Raw genomic sequence first — 11,943 nt, 5'->3', positions numbered from 1 at the left:
GGATGAGGAAATTCTGTATTATGTGGACTTTAATCACTTATAGTTACCTGATGCCAGATAGCTGTACAAGGTGCATGTACAAATAAATTGCAATTAAATATGCAAATCTCCTTCAGAAAAGAAATAACATTGATTTTTTTTTTCTTTCAGAGCTATAGTAAAGAAGTGCAGCCCAATTAATTTTGTGGATAGCATTCCAAAATACATAAAATCTAATGTAAAGTTCCTTATTGTAGTAGCAGATCATGATTCTCCAGCATTCCAGTATCAATCTAAACGATATGAAAAGGTAACTTAAGTAAAAAAACAAAAAAAACTACACATTTATTTTCTTATAAATGAGTTAAAGAATGAAGAATATTACTGAATATTAAGCCTGTAAATTCCTAGAGTATGATAATTAAGATTTAAAGAGTATTGTAACCCCCTGCTGCTCCCTTCTGAAAAACTTTTCTGATTCAGTCAAGTTTGGGGTGGGGGGAAGGAATAGATCGAATTAGTTAAAAGTCCGAATTGTAGGATGGAATTATATGATAAATATTTTCATGTCACAGTTCATGAAAACAAGCAAATTTAATTCACAATCCAACAATATATTAATTTTGTCAGTACAGCACAAATATAACAAAAAGGAAAATAAATTATAAAAATAAATAAATAAAAGGAAAAATTTGTATTCAAAATAAGATTGTATACAAAGAGTTCAAATCATGCAGAACACCAATAAAGTACAAACAAATTTTACTTAATTGTATGAAATTTTATATAACAAATTTTTACTGAAGCACTAAAAGTTAGTGCTTCAGTAAAAGTAGATTAATTTTATCAATAAAATTTGATAAATCAATAAGCTTCGATTAATGTTAAATGCGAATAGTGAAATATTTAGTCAGATGTAGGCAACCCCCTCCTGTTGGGAAAAATTATTGGATTTTTTGAAGAAACTGAAAATTTTCCATTGAGTAGAAATCCCATTGTACTATGTTTCTTTTTCTTAGAGTGTAAAAATATTTTTCAATATCTCTTCAGAATTAGCCATTTTTAATAAGGGTATCAAGGCAGCCTTCTATGTCCGTATAATTTTAATGTATTATTTTTTATTATCATTAGCCATATGGTGAAAGGAAGCCTGGGGCTTTTGCTGCACCAGCCGAAAAAAAAATAATTTTGAGTTACCCTGACAGAGAGAGAGAGAGTGAGAGAGAGAGAGAGAGAGAGAGAGAGAGAGAGAGAGAGAGAGTGTCAGAAGTAGAAGGGAATCACCAAGAAAAAGAAGAATGATGATATCCAGCTCAGGACCCCGGGTATGCCAAACCTATACTCACCAGGTGTGAGCCCCTGGGGTCTTTTTTTTTTTTCTCTATGTACAGTTTTGCCCCATTGATGTTATGTTATTGTTATGTTTGTTATTTGGTTTTTAGGAGCATTAGCAACTAAGGCCATATTGCTCCGGGATATGCGGTGGTCATTCCTTGACCTTTTCCGCATACTCCGTATTTGGTGGTGACGGGCTCGAACCCCGGTCTAATCAAGAAGCATGTGCTACGCACTGCTGCTCCTTCCCACCTGGCTACGGAGGCGCCCAGCCCCATTGAAATGCTGTTGCTATTTCTTCTTACATTACCATATGATATGATGTTCGACCTGAGCTTTAGGAAATGAATGCAGTACAAGTCACAGAGGGTCTAAAGCATGGGGTCGGAAAAATTTGAAAGTGCTTATTACAGTATGGATGAGTCAAAGTACAAATAAAAATAATTTATTGCTATAGCAGTGTCCACTTATCACATACCCTGGGGATACATAAACTTTGAATGTTTAGCGTTAGCGTTAGTGGAGGCATACAATGCAAGAAAGCAAGCTTATGCAGCATCAGCCAAAAAAAAACCGCTCCTATTTCACCCCTCCGTTCGTTTATGAGTGTGTGACAATGCTACTTCATGGAAAAAATTCTGCACTAGTATTAGTAGTGGCAAATAATGCAAGGAAGAAAGCTTATAAAACATCAGCCCAAAAAAAGTCCCATATCACCTTTCCATTCCCTCTAATAATTTGTCTAACTCTTCCTCTAATTTATTCAAATTACCCACTTTCATAACAGCAGATAGAAGTTTGTTCTAACAATCACCTACCCTCTGGCTGAAAACAAATTTTTGCACATCTATCCTGCAACCATCCTTCCTCAATTTATGTATATGCTCCCTTATATATGTTGACTGAACAAGAGTAAGATGTCATCAACATTTAGCTTACTCAAACCCTTAAATAGTCAATCAAATCTCCTCTCAGGGTATAGTTTCCAGATTTTGCAGTAAAAAAAAAAAAAAACTTGCAAATCTTTAGTCTTTCTTACCAAGGAAGACAAGACTAAAGATTTGCTTTGTTTCCCCCTCAATAATTTTGTTGCTCTTTTCTGCATCAATTCCAACAGATTCACATCCTTCCTAAAATGAGCATTCCAGACCAGTATGCAGTATTCAATCCTTATCTCTGCTGACAAAACCCTTATAGGCTGTTCTAGCAGCCCATCTACACTGTTCAAAGTATTTCAAATCTGACAGCATAATTATCCCCAAGTGTATTTTTTCTTCTCTACTAGCTTAGTGGTACCACACAGTTAGTATATTATTCTGGAATTACTGCTCCCCATATATGGTACTTCCATTTATTTTACACTTAAGTTGCCACTTCTCAGTCCATCTGCCTAATTTTCTTTCTAGTTCTTTTTGCAGCAGTACTCTGATTACTGTCATTAACCATCCTTTCAACCTTTGTATCATCTGAAAATTTAGACATGTGCCTTCATAGTATCAATAATAAATAATGAAAACAATAGGCCCTGCCCTTAAACTTGGGTAATTCCACTAATAACATTAGCTCAAGAAGAAGAGCAGCACCCATTCATAACCACTCTCTTATTCTCTGTCTTCTCCCACTCGCCATTCCTTTATCCAAAGCAGTAACTATCTTCTACTTGCTGCTAGGGTTGAAAAGCCTCCAGAAGGATGATAATTGAGAAAAATTATGTAGAGATACATTTTTGCCTTAATTTTGTTCTCAAAAGTGGTGAAGGAAGAATGAAAAAAATATGAGATTAAACAACACTGCCATAAAACTTTAAGATGTAAAACATTCAAGCTTTGGTTTTAGAACATTGTTATGCAAGGTCACTGATTAGTATTAGTGGCCACTAATACTAATTGAAAAACAAATGCAATTTTAATACAGCAATAGGCCCATCTTAGATCTTCAGTAGCAAGTAGACTACATAACAAACTTTCCACCAAATTTTAACATATTTAAATAAAAATGTTTTGCCATTCCTCAAGCAGGAAATCTTTTAACACAGACTTGGAAGTTAGTTTAAATAGTCTATTTCATATATGCTTCATTTTCCTACAGATACTTATTTGGACACCTGCCCATTCCGAGGTCTCTCTCTCTCTCTATCAGAATATGTGGTCAGCCACTTCGTGATTCAACTTTCACATTTTCCAATCTTCTACTTCCATACAGCATCCATACTGTTGCCAGGTTCAGGCTGTCTGTGGTGGGTCCCCATACACAAACATCTTTCCTCAGGGCCTCTAGCTAGTGTCTCATGACCTGTGCATAAATCTTCTCATCTGCTGTGTCAAAGCTTCTGAAACCATCTAAAATTAATTCCTACATGACATCCAACAACTTGTATTCTTTCAAACTTGAAATGTTCTCCTTACATAGCATTTTGCTCGAAAATGAACAAGATGCATTCTGCAGTTCATTTATACCCATATGCTACTATATAAGACTAAATACATTCCATGAAGAATATAGTTTTTAAATGACTTTAAAAACTATTTAAAGTCATTTAAAAACTTTGAAATAGTTTTTAAATGACTAAAAACTACCTGTCTGTATTGTTTGATTTTTATTCATATAATAATAGCATACCCAACTTTCATTTTTAACTTTCAAAAAGCTGGAGATTCAGTAACTGTAAGCAGGAGAAAAGTAGAAATTAATTTTTGGAAAAAACAGTGATTTTTTAAAATCCAGGCTTTGGAAAATTAAATGAAATTAAATTTTTCTGACAACATATGCATTTTATATTAAAATACAACCACAGCCAAACATAACTTGGGATAATTTTTCATATTTCAAGCTTCTTCCTTGGACATTATTTTAAAATAATGTCCAAGGAAGAAGTTACGCTTAAAAGTAGGAATGTGTTATAGGCTTAATGACTCAAACGAATACAATGAACAATTGTACAGAGGAATAGAGTGGGCTAGTAAATCAGAATATCTTATAATGGAGGATTTTAACTTCCCAGATATTGACTGAAACTTGTGGGTTGGTCACTTGCACACTAGTAGGACTTCTGTGGATTTATTGGATGATTGTTCTCTGCAGCAGCATGTTCGAGAGGCAACCAGAGAGAGTAATACTCTTGATCTGGTTATCAGCAATGATCATTCATGTATTAGGAATTTGCAGATAAAGGAACCACTAGGTAGCAGTGATCACAGTGTACTGATGTGGGATTTATTTTTTAGAATTTAAAAACTGTCTCAGACAGTTTTTAAATTCTGTACAGCGGGATCAACTGATGATGTTATCAACAGCAAATTCTAAGTGGGAGGCATTCAAGGAATTAATTGTAGAAGCTACTAAAAGTTTCATACCTATTAAGAAATATTGTTCAAGGTTTAGGGCTAAATGGTTGGCAAATGAACTAATGAGACTAGTGGCAAAATGCATGGGATGCATTTAAATTACCAGGCGATACATAAGCTTATGGCAGATATAAGTTTGCCATAGTCTGTAATCAACTCACAAAGGAAGTTAGGCAGGCAAAGGCAGATTATGAGAAATCTTTGACAAAGGATGCTAAGAAAAACAGCAAGGATTTCTTTATTTATATAAACTCTAAAAGGAAGGGAATGAATCTGATTGGTCCATTTGATATCGATGGTTCGACTGTTGATGATCCTGCTCATATAGCAAACAAACTGAATGAGTATTTTGCTTCTGCATTCACACATGAGGAGTTATTAAGGATTGAGAATGCCAGAAGGTTATCAAATTGTAGCAGGGTGCTTAATGATTTTGTAATAACTGAGAGCAAAGTGGAGGAGAAATTGTTGAAGTTAAACATAAGGTACCTGGGGCAGATGGGATCTATCCAGTTATATGAAATGAGGCAGCAAAGGAAGTAAGCAAACCCTTAGCCATAATTATGAGAGCATCCTTGGACTCGGGGGAGGTCCCCACGGACTGGAGATGTGCAAATGTATCCCCAATTCACAAAGGGGGATCGAAGGGTGACATGAGTAATTACAGACCAGTTAGCTTAACTTCTGTTCCGGTTAAAATAATGGAGTCACTGGTTAAAGATGCATTGTAGGATCATCTAGACAAGACTGCAGCAATAATTCAGACACAGCATGGGTTTGTTAAGGAAAAGTCTTGTCTGACAAATTTGATTGGATATTATGATGTGGTTACAAAGGAACTGGATGCAAAGAATAATTTTGATATCATGAAATTTTGCACATGGAAGACTACTGTACAAATTGGAGCAAAATGGTATTAAGGGTAAGTTGCTACAATGGATAAAAGGATGGTTGAGTGGGAGAAGGCAGAGGGTGGTAATCAATGGGTGCTACTCTACGTGGACTAATGTTATTAGTGGAGTCCCACAAGGTTTGGTGTTGGATCCAATGTTACTTTGTATATTTATCAATGATATTGATGAAGGTATATCAGGCTTAATGTTGAGTTTGTAGATGATACAAAGGTTGGCAGGGTTGTTAATGACAGCAATGGCAGTGTGCTACTGGAACAGGATCTAGAAAATCTGGTAAGATGGGCTGAGAAGTGGCAACTGAAGTTTAACATTGACAAATGCAAAGTACTACATATGGATAGAAGTAACCCCAGAGGAATGTACCAACTGTGTGGTACTACACTTAAGGTAGTAGAAAATGAAAAAGACCTGGGAGTAACTGTGCAATCAGATATGAAGCTTTTCAGAGGTGATTGTCTCTCTGTATAAGGCAATGGTCAGGCCATGCCTTGAGTACTGCGTACAGGTCTGGTGGCCTGATTTTTGGAAGGATGTAGATTTGCTTGAACGTGTACAGAGAAGGGCAACAAGATTGGTGAGGGGAACGAAGGGATCCTCTTACCGAGAGAGGCTTAAGTTCTGCAAATTGCAGTGGCTGGAGACTAGGCACCTGCAAGGTGATCTGATTGAGGTGTATAAGGCCTTGAATGGGTTGAATAGGATTCTTCCTCTTGTTCAGATTACGAACCTAAGGGGGCATAAATTAAAATTGAGGAAAGATGTGTAGAATAGATGTGCGAAATTTGCTTTTAGCCAGCCGTGGTTAATTGCTGGAACAAGCTTCCATCTGTCGTTGTGGAAGTTGATAGGTTAAATAAATTTAAGGAGGAACTGGACAAACATCTAGGGGAAATGGTCGTGTAAATTTTTTTTTTTTTTGGCTGATGCTACATAAGCTCACTTGCTTTCTTGCATCACATGCCACTACTACTACTACTACATTTGGCAGTTCCCAACCAAGACCACTTATACACCAATCCTTTCTTAATAGCATTCGGCACATTCTCACACTGAAATTGACAGAAAAACATCTACTGCTTCATCTACTTTTTTATTTTCCAATAATATCGAGGCCTACTGGAAACTTGTCCAAAAAGAATTTAAAATCTGAAAAATTGATGTGCTGCCAAGTGATAAAATTTGTGCTAACTCAGCATTTATAAGAATATTTTTAAATAGGAACTTGTGCACCATATAGTCACATGTGGCAATAAAGTATTTCCTCACTAAATAAAAGAACCGAATCTTCTCTTTTTTAAACTCTCAGTGACCTTGGTTGGTGGAAATGCTTATGACCAAGTAAGAATCATCCTTCTGATTCTGCCTGTTTTGGTAATCTACTTCCAAAATGGAAGTGGAAGCTTCAGAAACTGTTGTTATAAATTTGTTCCACCAATGCCTTTTAAATCTTCCATTTGTGCATTATTCAACATATCTAGAAGTAATGACCTCAGTAAATATCAGTAGTAGTAATGGAGGCATGTGAAGCAAGAAAGCAAGCATATAAGCTTATTAGCATCAGCCAAAAAAAAAAAAAAAAAAAAAAACCCAATTTCACGCATCCATCCCTCTAAAAGTTTGTCCAGTTCCACCTTGGATTTATTTAAGCAATCAACTTACACAACAACAGATGGAAGTTTGTTCCAGCAATTAACCACCCACTGGCTAACGGCAAATTTCTGCACTTCTATTCCACAACTGCCTTTCCTCAATTTGAATTTATGCTCCCTATTTCTTTTAAATGGAAATTTAAAAGAAATAAGCAAATTATTGCTTTGAGCTCTACATGAACAGACTTCCTTCACAAGTGAGAATAACAACCTAGAGAGCTTACTTGGCCTGTTTAGGCAAGTAAGTGCATGTTATTATTAACATGTACATATTATTACAGAGCACCCCATAAATTTGTTTTCTTGGAAAAATATTTATTTAACTAAATTTGTATAAATAATATAATACCTGCTATATCACATTTTTAAATTGCTGGCTAGTTGATAACCTCAAATAATAAAGGCAACCTTACTGCAGTTTCTTAACAACAAAGATTTCTCACCTTACCCTTTTACCAATTTTCAAAAATGAAAATAAGGGTATCAGTGAAAAAATTTTTCATTCTTTTAAAAACATGAAAATAATAGATGATGATGTTGGGAGACCTAAGACTGATATCCAGCTCCCCTTTTCTCATCATTAACTATAACACCTTTGTATACTGATCCATTCTGATGACATCTGTCAAGAGAACATGTTCTTCTGTGACAACTATATGAGATTATCCAGGGAAAGGGCCATCCTATAGTTTTACTTCTTCTGCAGCTATGATTTTCACATTCATAAGCTTGCAGGCATAACACAGTTATTGATGTCCTCATTTTGTATATGCATAGGAATTTCTGCTTGAGACATTGTGTTGTGCTAGCTTAGGTACACATGATTGCTGTCAACGTTGTACTGTATCTGTGGCTATGCATTACCCCCTGCATATATAGGACAGCCTACATAAATTATTGTTCAATAAAAGCATTAGTACAAATTTCTAAATTTACATTTATGGTGGCACATAATTTAGATAATGGAATTCTCATTTTTACTTGATACATTTTCATATCAGTCATCTCAAAGTCAATTCAGTTATCATCAAACATTTTACTAGTATTATTCGTAATTAAGAGTATTAAGATTGTTATTATTAACATGCACATATTATTGCAGAGTGCCCCATAAATTTATTTTCTTGGAAAAATATATATTTAACTAAATTTGTATAAATAATATAATACCTGTAATTTTAGCTGTCCTCAAACAAAGGCAATCAGCTTCTTCTGTTGTCTGCTATTTTGCACATGCCAGAAACATTAAAAAAACAATTTGTCTTTCTAATTATTTTCGCATTAACCATTTCATGATATTCCACTTGCAACAGAAAAGGTTTGAAGATGCATTTGCATATGACTCGTTTTGATCCCTTCTCCATCATACCATGATAACAGTTTTTCTATGTCTGTTTGCAAAATATAATAAAATTAGTTTTGCTGTTAAATTTTGATTTTTTTTTTCTAAATTTTGTAAATTTATTCTTATTTTTATTAACATATTTGCTGTCAGGTGTGCTGGTCTATGTTGCCCAAATTATGTGTAAATTGTAATATGGCAAAAATTTTGTGTTCTCCATTATGTTACTGCAGTATTTCACTGAACTTTTTTTTTTTTTTTTTTGGTGTGTGTGGGTGCAAACTTATCAGTGCCCTGTCAAAGTTAAATCTTAGCTGAATTATTTTATCTTTCTTCCTTAAATTTCAGAAACTTCAAGTGAAAGGGATGACATCGAAATTCCTTCTACTTGGAAATGAAGATCACTTCTCATACGTGGAGAAGTTATGTGATATCAGCTTCTCCTTTACTCAGGTATTTTGTAATTTTAAATTTATACTAACTAGGAGCATAGAAAGTAAATATAGTTAAAGTGGAAATTAAGCTATCTATTTATCACTTCTCAACAAAACTGTGATTTTACAAAATTGTTACTGCGACATTTTGATTTGAAAAGCTGGGTGTTTGTTAACTGAAAGCAGGAGAAAACTGGAACGTTTTTTAAAATCAATTTCTAGATTATTTATTATTATTATATGGATTGCATAAGTTTGTTTACTAATACAGTATACTCTCAAACATTAGCTTACCTAGGATTTTTCTCTGTGTATTTCTGTTTGGATTGTCTGTTACACACCAACTGATTATGATGTCATCAAGTTGGACATTCTCACAGATATTGCCTCCTCCAGAAATGCTGAATCAAAGTTTTGTTTATAACAACGGCTCTGCTGTCTGACTTGGCTGTCAAGTTTATTTCCTAGGTTTCACCAGAAAGAGAAGATCTGAAGTGTATTTTTGTTTCTCACCCAGTTGAATATCCATTCACACTTAGCGTTTCCATGAGGAATTATTAAAATGCCAAATTCTTTTTCTTGAAATATTTATTAATTTGTCTTCTTTTGTATCATTAAGTAGATCTGGACATGATTCAGTACCACACTGTGGTGATTGCTTGGTCTGATAATATCACAAAGTGCTCATATGGCTTTTAGCATTAGCATTAGCATTAGCATTAGTAGAGGCATTTGATGCAAGAAAGCAAGCTTATGCAGCATCAGCCAAAAAAAATAAAGTAAAATAAATAAATAAAAAATAACCACTTCAACTTCGCCCCTCTGTTCGTTCAAAATACCTGTCCAGCTGAGCCTTAAACTTATTTAGGCTATCAACCTCCACTACAAGGGATGGAAGTCTGTTCCACCAACCAACCACCCGCTGGCTAAAGGCAAATTTCCGCACGTCTATCCTACATCTGTCTTTCCTCAATTTGAATTTATGCCCTCTCAGGTGATTTTTCTGAGCTAGAGGAAGAATCCCATCAGCATTGAGCATGCTTAAACCATTCAAGGCTTTATACACCTCTATCAGATCACCTCGCTGGTGCCTAGTCTCCAGACACTGTAATTTGCAAAACTTAAGCCTTTCTTCGTAAGAGCACCCCTTTGTTCCATTCACTAAATTCTCCCTACTTTCTACTATTCTCCCATTCATTTTCTCCCTACTTCTAGTTTTTTAAAGTTTAACTGTTCTACATGACTAGTTAAATTAGAGATTCCCAAATTTTTATACCTTGAGTCCCCTTAAAATTTTTCCTAAATTTCATGTATTCCAGAACAAGTGCAAATAAACAGATTTGACCTAAAATTTAGCTAAAATCTAGTATATATTTAGCTGAATATATATACTTTTATAAATTAATATATACTTCAATACACTTAATCTGAAAGAAATAAAATATGAATAATAGAAATAAATAAAAACACTTCATACCTTGGTTTGTCCATATTTCGTTAACAAAGTACTTCATGAAAATAACAAGTGGGCCATCCCCTCTTCCAAAAACAGAGGTTCCCAAGACAGCTAATTTGTACACACATGCTTCAATTTTTTTTTTTTTTTTTTCATTTCAGTGGCTTTAATTAATTAAAACCTAAATCGTGACATCCTGTGCAAAGCATTCAAAGTATATTTTTGTAGCAACCATTATTAAAGTAATACTTTAACTTAGAAAATATTATAGTAATTTGCAATGACTGGACTTTGCGAAGTTCATCTTCAGGAAGTGCTTTGAAGATAGTGCAAGGAAGCCACAGGTGTTTGCTGCACTTGCACAAAAAAAAAAAAAAAACCACAAAGATAAGCAAATACAAATTATATGCTTTTCTTCTCATACAGGTAACTATCTAGTTGACTTTTGAATTTATTCAAACTGTCAGTCTCAACTACCGGCAAGGACAACTTGTTCTAGCAATCAACAACTTGCGGGCTAAAAGAATACTTCCTATTTTCTTCCTACAATCTAATCTAAACCTCAATACCTGTAATTTGAATATATATGTCCCCTATTTCTGGAATTCTTTGAAACCTGTAATTGGAATAAATTATCTTCTAGTGTAGCCAAGGTGATTGGTTTGGTAATATTCAAGGTGTAACTGTACAGGCACTTTCTAATACTAGAAGTAATGTAAGTGATTGGGTAATTTTTATTTAATTAATTTATTTATAGGATGGCAGTGATTTTTAATTGACCTTCATAATATCCAGCCCATATTACCCCAGGGGCTCACATCTGGTGAGTATGGGCTTGGCACACCCAGGGTCCTGAGCTGGATATCATCATTCTTCTCTTCCTTGGTGATTCCACCCCCCCCCTCAGGGTAACTCAGAAATTTTTTTTGCCTGGTGCAGCAAAAGCCTCAGGCTTCCTTGCACCATATGGCTAATAATGATAATGATATTGTAGAAGTTACTCATGACTGATATATAACTTCTCTTGCATAGCTTTAATGAATTTGAAAAAGAGAATGAACATTCATTTAAAATTAGTAAACTCAATGGTGCATAAAGACTGAAACCTTTATCATTGATGATTAAAATTTTTCATGTGATTTGATTTAATTTAATTTGAATTATTTAAATATGTGAATTAATTATAATGTGAATTATTTTTACAGGAAATCATTAAATTTGTGAAATTATAAGAAAGAAAGAAGATGAAGTGAACCCAAGAATGATTATTAAATGCTAATTGACATTTTAATTAGTGATAAGTGATAACTACAATCCTTTGAGTCTTCACTTATATCAAAAGGGTTATGAGAATTAACTTATGTCACAGTCATGTGATTAATTTTACTAAATGAGATATATAAGAATATAAGATAATGCAATTAGCAACTAAAAAATGAAATTCTTGTTAATAATAACTCTTGGCTATATGATACAAATTGTAAAAAAAA

The 11,943-nt window shown here is 34.2% G+C and overlaps 1 long non-coding RNA gene across 1 annotated transcript; it reads left to right on the top strand.

Annotated features, from left to right (window-relative positions):
• Positions 1–225: 225 nt before the first annotated feature.
• On the top strand, positions 226–11,737 carry LOC150087651 (uncharacterized). Its single transcript, XR_016546749.1, has 3 exons — positions 226–289; positions 8,912–9,016; positions 11,659–11,737. It is a non-coding gene; the product is annotated as an uncharacterized LOC150087651 (long non-coding RNA).
• Positions 11,738–11,943: the final 206 nt, after the last annotated feature.

This window comes from Mastigoproctus giganteus, chromosome 3 (assembly GCF_048544385.1).
Source record: "Mastigoproctus giganteus isolate SK-2022 chromosome 3, ASM4854438v1, whole genome shotgun sequence".
Taxonomy (NCBI): Eukaryota; Metazoa; Arthropoda; class Arachnida; order Uropygi; family Thelyphonidae; genus Mastigoproctus; species Mastigoproctus giganteus.
Note: the sequence above shows the minus strand (reverse complement) of the source record. Positions and strands in the feature narration are given on the sequence as shown.